Genomic DNA, 21,755 nt, shown 5'->3' on the forward strand with positions numbered 1-21,755 from the left:
TGCATGTCTGAGATGCTTTTATCATTGTGAACCATAAATAACCAGACAGTTGTTTTTATTGTGCAGCATTCGTGATGACCAGACATCATTGATCTCATGTCATACAGGAGGGATGTTTCGCATCAGAGGGCATCATGGGATTTATGTCTGCTGGATTCTCAGTACTGTCACTCAGTTTCAGTGTATAACTGTGAGCTCCATCTGAAGTGTTTGATAAATGGCAGGTCTGTAACTAAGTTGACCTCTTGTTTCTGCTGAAGTGTCATTCTTTAGTGCTCAGGAGACCCATCCACGCTTACGATGGAGTGGAGTGCAAGAGTGTAAATGTTGTTCATTCACCACTACTCGTACTCTGACCGTTCCGGCTTTGTGCAAATATAATATAAATGTGTTATACTGTGAACCACTTTGTATGAAGGATGTGTGAAGACTCAAAAGGGTTCTATTAGGGCTGGGCAATATAACAAAAAAATGTATCAATGATATAATGTTTCATATCGTTCGGTATTGATAATTATTGACATTTTTACAACCTTTTCTAAAACAAAGATCAATAGAAATGTTTTTTTACATTTAACTACTGCATATGGCTTGTTTCCACCACTAAATAAAAAAAATAATAATAATTGCAACTTTTGTCACTGTTTACACCGCGCAATTATGACTTTTTTTTCTCACAATTGTGTGATATAAACTCACAATTGTGAGTTACAAAGTCAGAATTGCAAAATATAAACTCATACAGTAATTGCTGGTTATGAAGTCAGCATTGCATGATATAAACTAACAACTGTAAAAAAAAAAGTCAGAATTGTGAGCTGACTTTTTTCTCCAGAATTGGACAATTTGAGAAAATAAGTCAGATTTTCAAGATATAAACTCACAATTGCGAGATAAAAAGTCACAATTATGTTTTTATCCTAAACCGGTTTCCATATATACATAGTCTTAAAGGCACAGCACAAAAAAAATAAAAAGTTTTGACATAAAAACTGTAATTATATATTATTATAAAATATTATAATTTTATATGATATAAAAATATTATACTGTAAGTGGACCTAAGAGGGATTTATTAAAGTATTAAAAAAAACTTTATTATAGTGTTATAATTACATTCAAGTAACTGTGCTGCTACATATTTTTGTGAAATATTTTTACAGGACTCTTTAATGTATGAATAGAACCCCCCCAAAACAAAACAAAACAACAACAACAACAACATTTAATTAAAATAGCCCATAAGCCCCCCCCCCTATTTTAAAAGTAATCTAACTTGATGCATTTTGCTGTTTTATATATGGCGATGGACTAATGTAGTCTCATGTCGTAGTGTCCACGTGGCATACTAATTGAACAATGCACCGCTTTTTATCTTCTTCAAGGAGGGCAGAAGGTTGAGGCTTTGTCTTTTATGAGGTGTTTTAATTGTTTGTCAGCATGTCCCCTTTAGCTTCTGGGACAGTCTTTGATTGATGTTACTCTTAATCACTATAATAGCTGCTGGAGCATATTTCTGCCAACAGCGTATCTCCACTGGCTATGAGAAAAGCCCCAGGAGTACGGCCAACTTCTGCTCCGATCGGGCGATGAGAGGGAGGAAAGACAGGGTGAACCTGGATCATAGAAGAGCTGGGAGAGACAAATGAATGCCTTCTCTTCTTAATGTAATCATCAGATGTTCAGCGGTGGTCTGGGAGTGACAGATGCTGCTGTAGAGAGCATGCAGGTCAAATCTGAGCATTTAGACCAAGGGTGCCCAAACTCGGTCCTGGAGGGCCGGTGTCCTGCAGAGTTTAGCTCCCACTTGCCTCAACACATCTGCTGGGGAGTTTCTAGTATGCCTAGTAAGAGCTTGATTAGCTGGTTCAGGTGTGTCTAATTGGGGTTGGAGCTAAACTCTGCAGGACACCAGCCCTCCAGGCCCGAGTTTGGGCACCCCTGGTTTAGACATTACAATGAATGCATGTTTCTACCTCCTCTCCTTTGTGTGGGATTTATAGGCAGCGCTCGTGTTCAGCTATTTAACATTTCCAAGTTGGCAGCAACTTTTCAGAAAGCAAACACTAAATGGAGACAACAACATTCTGTGCTTTTTCCTTTTTAACGCTTCTCTTCCAGCTAGCCTTTGGTGTTATCCTCTTATTTCTTTCCTCGCAATGTTTTAATTTTCCACATTTATTCAACATAATTTTCTATCATCTTTATTCTTCCGTCTTCATCCTCTGTTTTCATTTTCCATGCTATCTCTTCATTACTGTCGGTAAATAGCGCTCACGAAATTGGATTGTTAAATATTGTTGTTATCTATAAAAGAGCAGCTGTAGCTGAGCTGATAGTGCCGCATGAAGAACAGCCGGCAGCTTTGGTACCTGCAAAGGACTTCTGCGGCTAAAAGAGTAAAATGGAAACACTCATTCTGAGCTTCCTGATCAACTTGTTTGAGGCAAAATAGCTCTTGAATTGTATTTATTTGACTAAAATTACGTGATGACTTTATGGTGTACACACAAAATGTTTGTAAACTCTGCTGTGATATGCTACTGTTTTTGTTTGCCTGGCTAATGGGATATATACTGCTTTTAAAGCAATAGTTCACCCAAAAATTCTGCCATCATTTATTCAGCCTTGTGACATTCTAAACCCATGTGACTTCCTTGTTCCTGTGGAATAAAAAGAAATAAGGAAAAGGAAAATAGTCAATATGATAGCTTTGTGTAAGGAGCAAAAAATTGTGTTGAAGTAAATTATACATTGAGTAAATATTTATTTATTTGTTAATTTTTGGGGGAACTTTTTTTTATCAGTAGCAGTAATGTTAAATGTTGATGGTGGACATGAACATGAAGTTGTTTTTAGGTTAAAATTTATATATTTGTACACTGAACAACTTATATAAACATTCAGCCTTTTTAAAGTTTATGCGAATTGCCGAGTGAAACAGCATATTTAATGAGAATAAAATCTAGGACAAGGTTTGATTTAACCCTTCTGGAATTGATTGGAACATGAAAAGTAGGTATTACATAAGTAGATATTAAATAGTGTTAAACCAGATAAACAGAGTTAGACCGAAAAAATTTGCCAATTCAGTGCAAAAAAGCTGTTTGGTTGTTTGTTGGTTATGAATCGTATTTAGACAAGTTTGACTTTTAAGACAATAGACCCATTTTATATAATGACAGGTGCTTTTTAAATTTGATTTTGACAAAATAATTATTAATTTAATGGGATAATTCTAGAGACGTAAAATGGAAGGCTATATATCCCATGCAAAATTGCATGTTTAAACTGAGATGGAGAAAAAAAAATTCTCTAATGTCACCATTATTCTCTCTAACGTTCCAGATGTACTTACATAAATATCTTTTGTAAAATCATTGTACAATTTATATATAAAGAGTTAGAGTTGTGCCCATGAAGAGACATGATTAAAATAGAAAATTGTATTAGTAAGAGTTGATTAGATTTTGGTGGGAGAATGTATGAATAATGAATCTTATTTTATTTGTATGCTCCTGCATTTTCAGCCAACAGAGACTGATTTTTTTTTTTTTTAACTGTGTGGGCTTTGATTTCATTGCTGGGAACAAAAGACATTTCCTTCCTTGTTTAGCTGACTGCATTGTTCAAAAACATACTTAAGGAAAAGCCTGTCTCAGCTTTTCAGCCACACTGCTCCGCTGCCTTTTACAGCAATGTTGTCAAGGTACAATGGCCCAGGTTTTACTCCCTGGGTCATAATCCATATCTCTTGACTGTCATTTAATTAAATGCCTAACGGCTTTTCCTTTGTGTGCGGCCCACGCCCCGGCTGGTGGAGTGGTATGCTGTGATTTGACTGGCCATCAATCTGCGGTCGTGTGAAGGGTTCTCCCTCCATCCGACCGGCCCTGGAAGATGAATAGATAAATGAAGTTCCATTATGCTCCAGTGTCACCTCCTCCACCTCCACCTCCACCTCCTCCTCCTCCTTCCATGAATACAAAATGCAAATGCAGCAATGATGAGGTTGTTCTCTTGCCAGAACTGACCATAAGATGATTGTCTGATTCAAATCTCGGATAGTTTTGCAGTCGTGAAAGAGAAATCACACACCCAGAATTGTGTTGAGTAAGAGATAACTAACAACAAAATTGAGCCTGTAAAAAAAATCAAAGTGGTCTTATACTACCCTTAAAGGGTTTATTTAGCGATATTGAACGCCGGACTTGTTACACAACTACTTACTAATAACTAAAATTGACTTTCTGTTAGTCCAAAGAGTGTTTGGAGAATAGTTTGATTGTTATTATTTTTGCAATTCCATATCATGTTTATCAGTATCTTGTTTTTAATGGGATATTTAAAAAAGGATAATAAAATGTACTTACCCTCAGGCTATTCAAGATGTAGATGAGATTCTGTTTCTTAATTGGAACCGATTTGGAGAAATTTAGCATTACGTCACTTGCTCACCAATGAATCCTTTGCAGTGAATGGGTGCCGTCAGAATGTCCAAACAGCTGATAAAAACATCACAATTATCCACATGACTCCAGTCCATTAATTAACATCTTGTAAAGCGAAAAGTTGTGTCTCTGTAATAAACAAATCCATTATTATGATGTTTAACTTCAAACTGTTTCTTCCAGCTAAAGTGTAAGTCGACTGTCCATAATGTTGCCAGGGGAAAAAAGTGATGTTGTCTGAATCAGGAGAGAAATATGTACATATCTTAAACCTTCTACAAGTGAAAACAATTCTAAACAAATGTGTCAGTGAGTTTTGATGTGAGCAGACAACAGAGGATGGATTTTTTCGCTGGAGGAAGCATTATTGTGGATTATGGACTCATATTTTGGCCAGAAGCTACAGTTTAAACTTAAGATGGATTTGTTTGGTGCAAACATGCAGCTTTTGGCTTTATAAGATGTTAATTGATGGAGATGTGTGAATTATTGTGATCGGCTCTCATTCTGACGGCACCCATTCACTGCAGAGGATCCATTGGTGAGCAAAGATACATTTCTCCAAATCTGTTCTGATGAAGAAACAAACTCCTCTATATACTGGATTGCTGGAGGCTGAGTACATTTTTTTCAAATTTTCATTTTTTGGTGAACTCTTCATTTAAAGCACTAGTACATGAGTCTTCAACAAGGGATCTGTGGTGGTACTGCAAAAAATACAATACTAATTTCAACCAAAGCTGCTAAGTTAAGAAGCTAGGGTTTAGCTAAATGTTCTTCCCACATTAAAATGTATTGAGTAATATTTAAATTTAATGACTTTGTACATCAATAATGATTGTTTTAAGGATTTTGCATCATACGCATCATAACAAAGAATGTACATAAATTAAAATAAACTATTTCATAGAACATGCATCAGGGGGTCCCTTCTCCATCTCTCTATCCACCAGGAAGTCCTTGGCATGAAAAAATCTGAACTGAACTATTACATAGATGTTTTTCTAAAACAATGTTACATGTCGAGGTTAAAATATTTCTTCTATGGCATCAAGCTGTAAAAATCCCTTTGGATGTAGAATGTTTATTTATTGCTAGCTGCTAACGCATACAACTAATGACTTTTCTTTTGTGCCAGATTCCCAAACATATTCTGCTTTTGCTGAATTTAATTTGTCACTTTAGAGTCAAGAAGTTTTGTTGTGAGTAATGTACAGAATGTGAAATAATGCATGTTTTTAATGGGTTTTGGCATGCACTCCACTTTCTTAGTTTTACGTTTTCCATTTTTAGGAAAACATAAAATTCTTATAGCAGAAATATGCAGAAATATATAGTTATTCTGTCAGAAAAATGCAATCCACCAGGCACAGTATGTCTCCCCTCGCTACTGTACTCAAATCATCATTATCGTAAAATATATATTTTACAGCAACCTCACTCACTGATGAATTTTATATCTTCCTCGTCCAATTGTAATTAGTCCAGCCAAATAGCAGGAATTAGCGGTTTGTAAAATCTGGTGAGTGTTGTTTGCCAGCTGGAGCAGATGCTCAGATAAAGCTGAAAGATAAAAGTCCAAAGCTCAAAAGACAAGAGGAAAGATGGTGGAAAAGAGGACAGGAACAATGTGGAAGTAAGAAATGTTTCCTGTTTAAAAACAAAAATAAGAAGGAAATTGAAAACAGAGTGTGTGTGTGTGTGTGTGTGTGTGTGTGAGAGAGAGAGAGAGAGAGAGAGTAAGTGCATAAGTGAGTGAGAAGAACACAGAAGAAAAATTTGATTTAGCCAATTAGGGTGGGAAGCCACTGGTAATTATCTCTCAGGGGACCCCGATGAATAGTTCTGCATATCGTTTACATAACAAGGAGGAAAGGTTTTCTGATGCCTCTCTGCCTGTTTGGTCAGACAGGATGTTCCAGTCTAAATGGATCTGTGATGTAAAGGCCAAAAGAAGACCGCTTTGTATACTTCACTGTCCTGACAGGCCCTACATGAAGTGCAGAGACCACATAAGGATTCAAAATTGAAATTCAGATTTAAATTGGTAATAAACAGAAGGTTTTCAGATTCTGGACTGTTTCTGGTCACTAATTTAATAAGCAAATTTGTGACATTGATTTATGTGACAAATTCATCCTCATTTTAATCATTCTCAAATCATGCTGGAGAACATGATCATCAAGTTTTGTCAAGTTTGTGCTGTCAGTAAAGAAAAACGAGTACCAAATTCACTTAATTTTTTTTTTTATATATATTTCTATTAATTTGCAGTAGTGGTCTCAGATTTGTGGGCCCCCACTTTATAGTATGCCTTCCTGGGTTAAAACAGAAACAGAATTTAAACATAATTCAAAGCCAGTGTATTTGCAGTGTAGTTTATAAATGGAAATTTATGATAATCCTTCTGTCTTCTCTGTCATTGCTTTCCAGCAGGAGATTTTTCCTTCTGATATGCATGCATTCCAGTTTCACTTAACTCAGCCGGTCCACTGGCTTTTGAGGGTTCTTTTGGGCCCTAAAATAAAAAAAAAAAGGTAAATTGAAGTATTTTTTTATATGTTCAGTTGTGCAGTACAAAGAAGTTGCTTAAAAACCAGTCTTTTGACTATCTAAACCAAGACCCAACTCCATTTTTAAGTCTTTTTTTCTTTTCTTGCTTGCATTCTGCTCCAAATGAGTGAGTGTGTTTGATGAGGAGCACAGAGATTCATAACTGCAGGTTATATATTTCTTTTTTTCCATTTCTCTGCTGGTGCCTTTGATGGCAAAGAGAGAATTAAAGTGTTTGCTTCCTCTTTTATTAAAGGAGGCTTAATTTAATTAGTCGCCCATTATCAGGACCCTCTGCTGCTGTGTGAAGGTTTCCGTTGCTCCGAGGGAAAGGGAAGTCAGTGTCTCCTGGTCTCCAAGGAGGAAGTGTCCTTTTAATCAGGCTTCTGTTTGCCTTCCATTAGCATCTGCCTGACTCCAGCTAGAACTGTTGATGTTGTTGTAGACACTCTGCTTGCACACAACATGCGTCTTTGCTTTCTGAATAGGATTTAACAAAGTGACAGAAATTTCTCTCTCTCTTTAATATTTCATTGCATAAAATTTTTATTTTTATTGTTGTTTTACTTAGTGCTGTTAATAGAATGACAAAAAGTAATCACATTTATTACATGATTTGATTAATTTGATTAATCAAATTAATTGCAAATTATTGTATACATCAATATTTGCTAAGAAAATCCCCCAAACAGAATTTAAAGACATTACATTGTGGCAGATGTAGTTATTGAATGGACATCACAAAATGTGTTGAGAGTTCTGTAAAAGTGAAAAGAGTTTTTAGTTAAGTGAATAAGCATTGTCAAAAGCATAATTTTTGTTTGTTTTGGATTGTGTTTTTGCATTGGTTCTAGGTAGGATGAGGTATTAGAGTTGCAACATTTGTGTCTGTCTTAACCAAAACAATGCATGTGCGTAAAGGTGAGGTGTTTTGGCTCTGAGGTAAGTGGGAGAATTTGTGTCCCCTGCAGGATTTCAAGGGCTCAGGACAGAGGAACGTGCACCTCTGCAGACTCGGGCAGCCTCATTCTGTCAGGATGTGGATGGTCATTAAAATGAATGTGCTGACAGCATTCACTCACAGCCTTCAAACTGTTAAAATCTCAAACTATTCAATTAAAATCTCATGAAAGAGCTTCCGTGCTGAAATCCCAGCAGCATCCATCTAATGAAGGATGTAGGCTGTCAAGCATACACAACTGTTAGCCAATCACTGGAGTGGGTGTTTACTAATGAGTCTACAATCCACCACACCTATTCAATAAGCTTTCCGATGAGGGGGGTCAAAACAGGACAGAAAAATAGTGTATTCTACATTATGTTTTGTGATGTAAAAATATTGATAACATTATAAGTGGACCTCAGATAACAGTACAAAATAATAAAAAAGGCAGTTCATGACCCCATTAATATGTAACAACACGTGGTGCGTGCATGAGAGAGCAGTTTCTGCGCTGAACGCCGCGATGAGTTTAACATCTTTATCAGTGGAGCCATAAAATGAAAGCAGTTGTCTGTTTTGCGGTATTGGCCAGAATTTTTGTATTCGTGCATTTCATACAGGTGCATCCCTGCTGAAATAGAAATTTGGGAAAAACATCAAAGCATTCTTCTGGGCACTATGCAGGAAGTCAAGCTGACTGATTGCAGTTCTATGATGTTAATATGAGTCAGGTGTCACTGGTATATGATGAGTTATATTTTTCAATATGAAGAACTCAAACCATAGGTCTCAACCTGACTATTAGAGAGGCACAATGAAGTACCTGAAGTATTAGAGAGGCACAATGTCTTCAGAAAGTCGGATGACTTATATTTTAACATTGAAAAAGTTACATGTGTTTTAAAGTGTCTGTTAAACCCCGAGTTGAGGATACTAACCACTTTACATATAAATACAGCTTAGCCTGCAATCCCCAGTGTTTCTTCAAGTGGAGACATTGTTATTTCATCCTCTTAAGTTCAGACGAGGGGTCACGCTTATCCTTTTCCTCCTGTGATGCTTGAGACTTCTGGGAAGAGTGTTGGAGGCCTTACTCTCTGACACCCGCACCTCCTCTAATACCACCCCAGATTCTCATGAGGAAAATGGTGGAGTCCAGACAAGAGGCCCATTGATTAGCCCCAGACAGCTCCTAAAAAAGGGGGTAATGGTCCTTGTGATAATCCGTTTAGAGAGAGGATGATGAGGTGTGAGTGGAAGGATAGAACTCATTCATGATGTCGTGTCACACATTGAAAGGCTTGACTCGGATAGACGTGTGTCTGTGTGTTTCGTGTTAGGGTCAATGACATAATGTTAATTTTTTTTCTTCAATAATACATTTAAAATGCTGGCCATGACTTTAATACACCACTTTTGAATGAAAATGAATTTTTAAATTTTTTAAATACTGTAAGTAAAAAAAAAGTGTATAGTTAGTATAAATGACTGGTAATTGTTTTAAAAATAACATGTTTAGACGTTTTTGTTAGTCATGTTTTTAAATCGGATTAAATTCAATTAAAATTATATTTATAATTTAATGATATAAGATTTTTGAAAGATGTTTGAAAACTTTTCTGAAAATAATGATTAATATTTGTACACTTAGGTTGTATCAAAAGGGAAATATTTTCAATATATTATTACTTAAGTATTACTTTTTGCCTGACAGTTACACTACTTGATATTTTAAATATTGTATTTCTTCATTAAAAAAACTTTTTTCAACATAAATACCAAGATTACATGTCTTACAACTTAGATCTTGCTGTAAATTTCATTCTAGTGAGCATAGCGAGAAGTTATGTGGACTGTAGTCTCTGGATAGAGGCATAATATTCTACTACAACTAGGGTTGGGCCGATAGACGATGCCATCATCCATCGCTGATGGCTGACAGACATCACAATGTTAAGCTGATCGCTATTGAAACCGCTTTCGATTGTGCGCTCTCATTTTACTTTCACTTTCACTTTTGAGATTTGCGATCACAAGGACTATATACTATGGAGTGGCAGTACTTACCACACATTTGACAAGATTGTCATTGGTGCTCAGGATCTGCAAATCATTCGCCATCGTCCTATCAGACATTTCTCCTTACTCTGTGTATGTGGTAAGTGAACGTTCATGTACTGTAATGCAACAGGCTACCGCTAGCAAGCGCCTAACCTTTTAGTGCAGGGGTGCCCAAACTCGGTCCTGGAGGGCCGGTGTCCTGCAGAGTTTAGCTCCAACTTGCCTCAACACACCTGCCTTCAAGTTTTTAGTATGCCTATTAAGAGCTTGATTAGCTGGTTCAGGTGTGTTTAATTGAGGTTGGAGCTAAACTCTTCAGGACACCGGCCCTCCAGGACCGAGTTTGGGCACCCCTGTTTTAGTGGTTCCGTATAACGCGTTATTTGTTTCACGCTTCGGGCACACCCCTAACACCGCCCCCCCCCGCCACCCCCCCCCCCTGTAGACATCGTCCGATGCCAATTTGGTAGACATCGCCCAACCCTAACTACAACTATAATACTAGATCAGACACTGTGTCTCAATACGCTCCTTCCTTAAGAGCAATATGATTACCATTGTGCCTACATTAGAGTTGATAGATTTTAATGAGAGCATCTCTGGATATCGACATTGTTTTCTTTCATAAAGTATAGATTATTCTCTCTCATTACATTTGCAGAGATGTCATGCTGTGCTACTATATTCTAGTTTGCCTCAAGTGGCTCGGCGTATTGTGAAATTTTTATTTATTTATTACATTACAGTCTTGGGCTTGTCATTGTGACTCATGGCCACGAGTAGCGAGGCCTGTCTAAAACTGACCTTCGAATGACATGGAATAGCAACTACTAACACAATTCAGTGAATCGCTCATGTATGGCTCATTTAACAGTACTGTCCCAAACAACAATCTCATAATTCATGTGTGAGAGACAGACTCAAAACTAATTTAAACAACTCCTTTGCACTGAAGAACTACTTATTAATGGGATGGTTCACCCAGAAATGAAAATACAGGTTTGTAACAACATGAAGGTGTGTAAATGATGCAAATGTACATTTTTGAGTAAACTGCTCCTTTAAGGTAATAGCTACCATCACCATATTGCAAAAATGTTGCTTCCTCTTCAGGAACTCGAGCTGCGTCGAGAACACTAGGGGAACGCCTTCAGTGACCCACGCTCTGAATCACATGTGAAATCAGTCCAATAGCTGAGCGGTACGTCACGGCGGATGACGTCATGAACGGGAAGCTATAAAAGCACGTGCGGCGGAGCCAGCGTCAGCTTTCTGTCATTCAGCGAAGCGCTCTGTGTGTGTCAGTCATATTTATTGTTGTCTGTCAAAAGTCAATAAGCTCCAGCTATGTCTAAGCTCATGCAAGGACAAAGCATTTCAAGGGCGAGAGCAAGCCACGTTGTAGGTTGTGTGTTCCTCCTCAAATCTGTCACTAGTGGAATGGTTTCTGACACTAATCTGAGTCCCAAGCGGCTGTTTAGCAGTCGGAGCGTTTGCATGCTTCTGTTTTAAAACGGCAGGGCACCTGTTGTTTTTATAGTAGCGTAACTAATAATATATTGAGCCCCATGCTGGAGGATGTACCTCTCTGTCTTCAGTTACAGTGTTAGCAAGGTGAGGTGAAGAAAAGCAGACTTGTAAAATAATACATTTAGGGGTTGCTTTCTTGGCCCTCCGCTCAGACTCCATTAAAACCCTCTTGAGTTTTCCTAACATGCTTATGCATGTGTTAAATGAACACGGACCCCACAGTTAGCAAGTTAAAACCCCTGAGGGAAAGGTAGCTTGCTAATGTGGCTCATTTTCCCGTCACTACATCGGCAGTAATGCGTCTAAATGCCTCCCAACAGAAGCTCGTTCACTCTCTCTCTCTCGCTCTCTCACAGATACTTCTTTCCAGCTGCACACCGGATTGCATAGTCTGTATAGTATTTTGTATCAACTTCTGTATTATTTTGCTTTTAGTAAATGAGCTGTGTACATCTTAAAGCTGCAATTTTAATACTGTCGCATTTTCACAAATGAATCTCCAGTGTGACTGCAGCAGTCAACATTTTGTGCATCCATTGCAACAAAAATCTATTTATCCTTACTTATGCAAAACAATTTGGTGCAGTATTACAGGTGTTTTTACAAAAAAGCTGTAGTGTTTTTGTGTGTGTAGTGTTTTAAGAGAATATTGCATCCAATTTTGTTCTGGGGAAACTTTAATTCCATTATACTGTACTTTACCTTTCAAATTATGTTAATATACTCTATTATTTAAAAAATGATAATATGTTATGCTCACCAAGGCTGCATTATGATTAAAAATATAGCAAAAACAGCGTGCTGTATTGTGAAATATTATTACAATTTGAAATAACTTTTCTATATTTATATATTTTAAAATGTAATTTATTCCTGTGATGAAATGCTGAATTTTTAGCAGTCTTTACTCCATTCTTCAGTGTCACATGATCATTGAGAAATCTTTGTAATATATTTATTAGGGATGCACCGATACCACTTTTTCCAGTACTCGCCCGATACGATACTTTTATTTTTGGTACTTGCCGATACCGATATTTTTATTGCATTTGTAAATTTTTTAAATATTGGGTACAGGAACCAAAAGGGTATGTATAATGTTAGTGGGTTAACTTGATTTATCAAATAGATAGTCAAACCAAAATTTATTCAGACACCTTCAACATTTCTCACATTATCACAGTTTATTCACTATCGTTTAGAAAATGGTAATAAAATATGACAAGAGTTACACAGTGTCAGAACAAATTCATCTTGATAATGTTAGATAACTTTGATAGAAAGGTATGTAATGGATTACAATCAACCAAAATAATTCAGACAGCTGTTAGAATGACAGTATTTGCACAACTATCAATACTTTGTCGGGCAGCCCTTAGCCTTAATGACAGCCTGTAGTCTCCTGGGCATGCTGTCAACCAGCTTCACACAAACCTCAACTTCAGTTTTTTTTCCCAGACTCGGTCTGAATCATTTTTGGACCCACATTTGTATACATTTTACTGATAGTCCACTGTATGAAGAATTTTTGGGTATGATTTGTCACAGTTTACTTTATTTTGCTATCCTCACTTACATAAATGAACTATAGTGTCCTGCACCCACTAGTAAAAAAATATCAAAAATTATATCTGGTCGAAAGTCGTGTATGCCTAAGGTTGAAAATAAATTATGTTTATAGTGAATGCACCCCTATGAATGGTTTTATCCTTACGATTTTGTTTAAATCCAAATGATGCGTGCTAAGTGAGTGAACATCAAAGATCACACAACAGAAGTGTGCGCTCTCTCTCTCTCCCTACCGTTAAGTAACTTGTGCATTGTTTTACTTACTTGTTTTTGACGTATCCGCCCGAACTACAAACTTTCCAGTGATGTCTGTGAGAAAGGTATATTCACTCGACAAGCTCGCGCATCTGTGCCGCCGCGCGCTCAATCCTCTCAGTGTGCTTTTTCAGCTCGCGCACATCAGCTATACAGGCATTAATACTGAATGTTTAACATTATATTCATTGCATACATATACTTTGTAGTAGACACCCTTAACTCCTTTCTGTTGTTCTGTTGTTGGTGTTTCTTTGTTTGAATATGGCGCTTATCACATGCTGTGTGGTATCGGCGTTTGGTATCGGGGTATTTTAACAAGTACGAGTACGAGTACAGGAGACCGAGTATCGGGTGCATCCCTAATATTTATGATATATTTGCAATATATTTTGGGGCTCAAGAAACAATTCTTATTAATTAATTAATTAATTAATAAATAATAATGGACTTGACAATATATATATCTATATATCCAGATCCTAGCCACAGTCTTTACTATTGTGTTTGGCAAACAAAACCAAGCCAGATAACTTATTGAATCACAAATTTAAAATTCTACTATTGCTATTGGAATGCAGTTCTCTGATTTGTGCAGTATGTCTTTGTGTCATTCAACAGGATTTGCTTGTGGTATGTACTGGGTTTTGGTGTGGGTTTGTGTTGCTGGACAATGGTGGTGTTTGATTTTTGTTGTGTGTGTGTGTGTGTGTGTGTGTGTGTGCGTGTGTCTGAAATTTGGGGTGGGTTAATGTTTAGCTGTATTCTGATTTCACTGTTTGCTGAAGCTGATAAGCGGTGAGGTCAGCACAGTGAATGTGTCCCAGAGCTGCATGCTGCTGCACATGTCTTCAGTCAATATCATAATTGCAGTCAAATCATGCCTGCTATCACATATGGGCAAGTTGAGTCAACAACACACACAATAAAAACAACGACACTAAAACTATTGACAAAGTTACAGCACAGATAATTAGATGGACTTTCAAGCTCTTTGGGCCGCTTACCCAAACTACTTCACACATACAAATGAAGTTGTGAGCTTCAGAGTTCCCAGTATTCTTTGATACAAATCCTTGCATTGATGTTATTAAATCTACCTGTCTTTCTAGTCATCATGTTGTTTCAAATCTGTATGACACACAAAAGAAGATATTCTGAAGAATCTGAGTGATCCCCCCAAAAAATCGATCATCTTTCATACTCTTCTTTTTTTTTTTCTCTCTCTCACTCTCTCTGCAATGGAGCCACCATCCTTGGACTTGCACCCAGGTCAAGGTTCCTTCAGCCCCAGTCGCTCTCGCTGTTTAGTTTCCGAATTGATTGTGCGAGTTCGATACCCACACAAATCTGCAGAAAAGGTCAAGTGGTTCGGTGGCGAGAAGGGGAAAAAACACTTGACATTCGATTGCAGTGTTACAAAGACCCCAGGGGCCAGTAAATGTGTCTGGTGCTTAGTGTATAACGTTAAAGACTCCGACTTCAGGAGTGCTTTAGCTCCGATTCAGCTATCACCTCAGGCGGTAGACATTGAGCGCAGAGCAGAGGCACAGAGATGGCAGGGGCTGTGGGAGCTAATGAAGTTGGTGGATTGAAGAGCAAAACCTGTGATGTAGGGGTCAAGCAGAAATAAAGTGCTCTTTTGAAAGCGTGACAAGTTCTGAATGAGATACTCATCTTAATATGTCAGCGCTTGCAAGTCTTGTGTTCGGTACATTCGGTTGAGCTAACAGCAGAATTAGCAGTAGCTTCTTGTTCCGCCATGTGGTGATGCATGTTCATTTTCATACAGGGATTTTCCTTATCAATGCACTGGCATTTGAGTGAAAGAGTCTATTATTTTAGGATGAGTGACTGTGTTCTGTGTATTTTAGAAATGTGTGCTGTGTTCACCGGGTCTTGCACTTCCTCCTCCAATGAATTTAGTCTCTAAATGGCAGCATGGCTAACGCAGAGTAACCTCAGATGCTTGTTTAAAAAATATGTGACCAAGATCTGAAGTTACCAAATAAAGTTTGGTCACTTTATTTGGAACATTATATGGTTCAAACTGTATGAGTGCTTTACAAGTAATTCAAATTCAAAGACATTAAAAACATCTACTAAAGAAGATATATTTTGCAACTTGTGCATTAAGAACTTTTGTGTAATTTGAACTTTATATTTCCATGAACTTTGAATCTATTTATATAAACTATTGTTCAAAAGTTTGGGGTCAGTCATTTTTATTTTAATTTGTCTGAAGACTGGGCTAGTAATGGCTGTTAAAAATTCTGCTTTGCCATCACAGGAATAAATTACATTTTAAAATGTGTTAAATAGAAAATAGTTATTTTAAATTGTAGTAATATTTCACAATATTTCTGTTTTTATTTGTGTGTTTGTATTTTTGATCAAATAAATGCAGCCTTGGTGAGCATTAAAGACCTCTTTCAAAAACATAAAATATATAAATAAAATTAAGTCTGACTGACATATGAATATACACTTGTTCATTCCAATGCAGAATTTAAAAAATATATATTTATTTACATATATATATAATTTGCTGGTTTTCCAGTATCGCACCTTAGTGTTACTGATATCATAAGATTTGAACTTTGAGTAACTATCAAAAGGTATCTGAGGTGTAGCAAAAACAAAAAAGGGAATACAGGAAGTTGGTTTCATAAGACAGATACCAGAACACTTAATGGAAATAAAAAATGCTGTTTATTCTTACAGGAAATAGTGCTTGTGAGCAGTTCTCACACAAGCTGGCAGTTCATTTCATTCTGAATGCCTGGACGGTCCTGCAGGCAGACACACTACACTGGCACCACCAGCTGCATCCCCCTGATGTTTTATGGTGTTGTGTCCCCAATTAGGTCATATAGTCGACAACTCTAATTCTCAGCTCCTCAGATAGAAGACCTCTGATTGGTCATGACCTCAAAGCAGCACATACTGCAATACAAAAACATTTCTTCCTCATTTTCCATTGTCCCATACTCTCACACAAAGTGGAACCTAGTCAGACTTAGTGCGCTGTTGATTCTAGAGGTCTGCACATAATTTCATCATAAAGGTATTGCTTCATTTGCTTCTCTTTCCATTTTCCATTAAAAGTCGTCAACATGAAGGATTCAATCTTTGCTAAGCATCTAAAACCAGTTAATGGTATCAGAGTGGATTTTGGCACAGACAAGCAAATAGCTCTCATACTCATTTCTTGAAAACATCAGCTCTGTTTCATTTAAAAAATTGGACTATGAGAGGTTTTCCCATGTTCTCCACCTGAAAGCCATGAAGAATGAGTTACATGGGTAGAAAAAGTAAGTGTTTGTTTTTTCACCACGGCACCGCTCATTAACATAAACATTTCATCCGCATAAGCACATAATGACTGTGGCAGCATGCCACAATATGCATCATTTTCACCCTCGATACCCAGCTACAGCAATCTCTACTTCATATTGTCCATTTCTGTATTTCATTTGCCTCAGATTTGCTTTGGCGCTGAGGGATGTATGCATGTATGTGTATTTGGCATCAAATCCATCTCTATTGTTGTGTGTGTGTGCCACGTGGCTCGCTGGTCCGTCTTGTGTGTTGTCTTGTCTCAGTCTTGATGTAGAGGGGTGTGTGTTGTGTATCCGAGTCACTCTCATTATCTTGTTCCTTCTGCTCTTCACGAGTGTCATTATTCTCTCCAGCCCTCTATCTCAGCTCCGCTCTCTGCCTGCTCCACATTTAATTAGCTCACTTTGCCAGCCATTTGTTGGAAACAAAATCCACACCGATGGAGCTCTTCAGAATAATTATCCCAAATATGATGCCGGACTATTTGGGTTGGAACTCAGCCCAACTTTGAATTTGAGCTTCTCTTTGTGACCCACCTTATCTTGCTGGGCTACACTTTTTACTATCAGTGTAAAGTCTTGTCCACCAGGTGTGTACACCATTCAGATTGGAAATTAGAATGCCTTTTAATTCAAATTGGATTCCTGATTTCCAGAATTTGGTATTTGCACAATGCATGATAATTGCACAATGTTGTTGATAATGTGATATCGTTCAACGTATGTTTTGAAGTTGAGGGGCCAAAAGCCCTGCAGTTTTAGGTCTTAGTACAAATAGATGGATGGATAGATTTAAAGTTTTTTTTGTTCACTCATCTTAATTTTTTTGATTCATCCTTTTGCTTTGACTTGACAAATTTTGTTGATGCAATACATTTCGGAACACTACTTGAAAATATGCTTTAAACCACTTGTACTCTTCTTAAAGTACAAATTTGAAAGTTTAAGTTTTAAACCAAGAAGTACAAATATTTACCTACCAAATTTTGTGATGGTGAACTTTTTCATATTTTGCAAAGAAGCTCACAAAGATAGCTGATGAATGTCTTCTGTCTGCATCTGTCTTCACGGATCTCGCGATAATTGCACAATGTTGTTGATAATGTGATATCGTTCAACGTATGTTTTGAAGTTGAGGGGCCAAATACTGTAGTTATGTCAAATTACAAACTAGCAGAGATGTTGAAACTTAAATATTAACTTAAATAAAAAAATAACAAAATCTGAAACTGCAAGTTGTACCAATTAAAAAAAATGCAAAATATATGTTTTACACAAAATAGATATATTATTGTGTAATTGTTTAATCATATTTAAAGTTTACTTAAAAGTGATTTTATATTAAATTATTAATTACTCTTATTTTTCAGTTACCTGTGTTGAATTGCATTTCAGCAATTTCTTTTTTCTTTCATTCAAATTTAAATTCCAATTCATCTTACTGTGGGTGGTGTCCAACTTCATTTAAATTCAAACTCATGCAAAAAGATAATAAACCAATGAGGCCTGTGGGAAAAAATGTGTGGAAGGTATATTATTTAAAATTTAAGAGGCAAACAAAAACATACTTTTAGAACTGTGATAAGAGGCCAAAGGGGGAGTAAACGGGTAACACAGAGGCTAACAAAAACAGCGTATAATTTGAAACCTTTTTTCCGTTTATTTATAGAGTCAAATGCAGGAAATGGGAAGTCTGAAAAGGGGTAAAAGAAAGTGTAAAAGTGTAAAAGTGTGAGGGGGTTAAAACGGACATATTTGCACAGGCAGAAACACAATCCATCGTCGTGTATTTTCAGAGGATTCTATCTGGCACAGGCTCAGTAACTCTCGGCAGCAGAATGAGTGCAGATCCACGTGGCCCTGATGGAGCTCTGTCCATCTGGAAGAATCCTGCCTCTCAGGACAAACACTCTGCTCCATGAATGATATCATACCCCTGGCACAGAGCTGCTACAGACTGGGTTTGTATGATCTTGGAGGCTGTGCTTTTCCACACAGGAGAGAGGCCATAGCAAGCAAAATTTAGCTGTTGAAGCTGGTAGATAAGCCTCGATTTTATAGGTTAAACAAATTAAGAAGTCCAGGATCCAAATCATGACATATACTGGTGCATTACAGTAAGTAACAGATTGCTAAAATGTTGATTTTGAAGCGAAAGTAGTTTCTGAGTTTCATTGGTAGATCTTTAACTGGGAAAATGTAGTCTCAGAGGGTGGTGGCTGTCACCAGCTGAGCATCTGTCACCTCACTGCCCACCAACAGGGACGTGGCATTTCCACTGGCCGTCACAGATCAATGACAGCCGTCATTATCACCCCACACTAAGAGCTGCTCCTCTGCTAACAGATGGAAAGGAACCACCCAACACCTCATAATTTCTTCCACCGTTTTCCCATCTTTTCCAGCCTGGTAAACACCTTCTTGTTTTTCCTCTTCATCTATTTGGTGGCAGGAACTTGGGCTTAAACCAACAAACACTCATCTCTTTTCTCTCCTCTTCTTCTGTTCAAACACGACCCACTGACCAAACTCAATGAGGAGTTATATTTGTCATGTCCGGGAACTCTTCTGTGTTCAGGAGTCTCGGTGTAAATCATCGGCCCCGGTCAATATTCTGTTCACCAACATGAGGGCTCTCCATTGCCATTAGCTACCCAGCGGTGAGAGGAGGAAGACAAAGACTTTAGCAGTCATTTATCTCTTTAATGGTGGCATGGTCACACTTAATTCGAACACTGAAGACAGCATCATATATACTACAACACTACACTATAGAACCACACAGATTTTTTGTGAGGGGCGGGGGTGGACTTGAGTGGTTGATAATGGAAAACACTTTTATTGCCTGATTACCCCCCCCCCAACTTCATAAACTGATGATAATATCTGCATGCAAAAAATGCAGAATTTGGAGATTTTTAATTGATTAATTTATTTCTTGGGCTGGGCAATTAATCAAATGATACTTTCAGGTACAATTTTGGCTTACAAAAACGAGATGAATTAAAAAGATAATCATGATACAAATATAAATGATTTTCTTACGGTTAAAGTGCCCCTATTATGCAAATTTTAAGATTCCTAATATTGTTTTGGGAGTCTCCTACAATGTTTATATGCATGCAAGGTCAAAAATGCTTTTGTTTTCTCAAAATATGCATTTAATATCGCCTCATTCGAAGTCAAGTCAAGTCAAGTCACCTTTATTTATATAGCGCTTTTCACAATACAGATTGTGTCAAAGCAACTGAACAGCATTGATTAAGAAAATAGTGTGTCAATAATGCAAAATGACAATAGTAAACATTCATTTTTCAGTTAAAGGCAGTTCATCATTGAATTCAGTGATGTCATCGTCCAGCTCAGTTCAGTTTAAATAGTATCTTTGCAATCATTTGCAATCAAGTCAACGATATCGCTGGAAATTAAGTGTCCCCAACTAAGCAAGCCAGAGACGACAGCGGCAAGGAACCAAAACTCCATCGGTGACAGAATGGAGAAAAAACCTTGGGAGAAACCAGGCTCAGTCGGGGGGCCAGTTCTCCTCTGGCCAGACAAAACCAGCAGTTCAATTTCAGGCTGCAGCAAAGTCACATTGTGTAGAGGACTCATCTGGTCCCTGTGGTCTTGTCCCGGTGGTCGTCTGAGACAAGGTCTAAGAAGCAGTTCTAAGATTTAGTCTCTCTAAACCACTCCTTTCCGAAGCAGTTCTAAGATTTAGTCTCTCTAAACCCCTCATTTCCGTGAGCCTACTGTGCTCTGATTGGTCAGATGGCCGAGTCTGTTGTGTTTGGTCTACCGTGTAGAGCGTGTGTCGGAAAAAATACGTCCATTCTCATAGTTCTGTATTTTGAACGCTCAATAGAAAATATCATTTTTTTTATTTATCATACTTACAGGTTGTGATTTAGTGGCGCCAGCTGGTCCAAATAAACTGGGATACTGAGCTATCTTTGAAGAGCAAGTGTTTTGTTAATCCCACGTTGAAATCCCCGAGATTAGAGAAGCAGTCGCCAGTAAAATGACGGGAACACAAAAAAAGACTGAGGTTGTTCTGCTGTGGTACAGTGAAGAAAATTAATTTTAACCACTGATTCTTTGCAGTCTAATTGTTCGGAAGTTAAAATAAAACAAATTCACTTTCGCAGAGTAGAACACAGCGTCTTCTAGACATCGTGTTAACTATACAAACAAGGTACAGTGTTTGAGGGCGAGGCCGGAATTTTGCAATGTGTTACCCTGCGATGTGAGTGCTGACGACTCGTTTTGACTGTTCAGAGTCGATTCTTTCTTTTGGGAGACAATAACTTTATTTATGGTACACTTTCGGCTTTACAATTTTGCAGATTGTTTACATTCACATAGAGCTACATTACACACTGCATGAAAGGCAATATTCGAAAAGGCATAATAGGGGCAATTTACAATTTACCTTTTTACTTCTGAATAACAATACTGATATATCTTCCGTGTATTTTCCCTCAGGCCTTATTATTATCTATTTTTCTTTCTCATCATGTAATGTCAGGTAGAAATAACATTTGCATGACTGTGGAGCAGACCTTGGCGAAGTTGCTGAGATGGCAAGTAACTCTTCTGAAGAGGTTGTTTGTTAAATATATTGACCAATTTCAAACGCTACTGGTTCTTAATGAACTGAGAACCATTGTGGTGACGCATAGGTCAATACTAGGGGAAATAAATAATTAAAAGTGATGAGGTTTTTACCTGTGAAATCTGCATCCAGTCTGAGATAGATGAAAAGAGGGGAGTTTATGGGTTGTTGATGGATTTGTTTTTCTAACACCACATCCAGAATATAGATGAGCTGAGACTTGTTTATAGTTGAAACATCACAATTTACATATGAAGTTTAACTCGGATGATGTTTTAAAAGTTTGCAAGGACATTGAGCCCGGGTGACCAATGTTCCCCAGTGACACATTTGTCACCAGTCATTATTCACTAATGGATTTTATGTAAAGCGGAGTCATATTGTCAAATATGGATGGAATATTTCTAGGTTTTCAGATCTGTGGAGACTCTTTCCTC

Source organism: Sinocyclocheilus grahami, unplaced genomic scaffold (assembly GCF_001515645.1).
Source record: "Sinocyclocheilus grahami isolate Dianchi unplaced genomic scaffold, SAMN03320097.WGS_v1.1 scaffold558.1, whole genome shotgun sequence".
In the NCBI taxonomy this organism is placed as follows: Eukaryota; Metazoa; Chordata; class Actinopteri; order Cypriniformes; family Cyprinidae; genus Sinocyclocheilus; species Sinocyclocheilus grahami.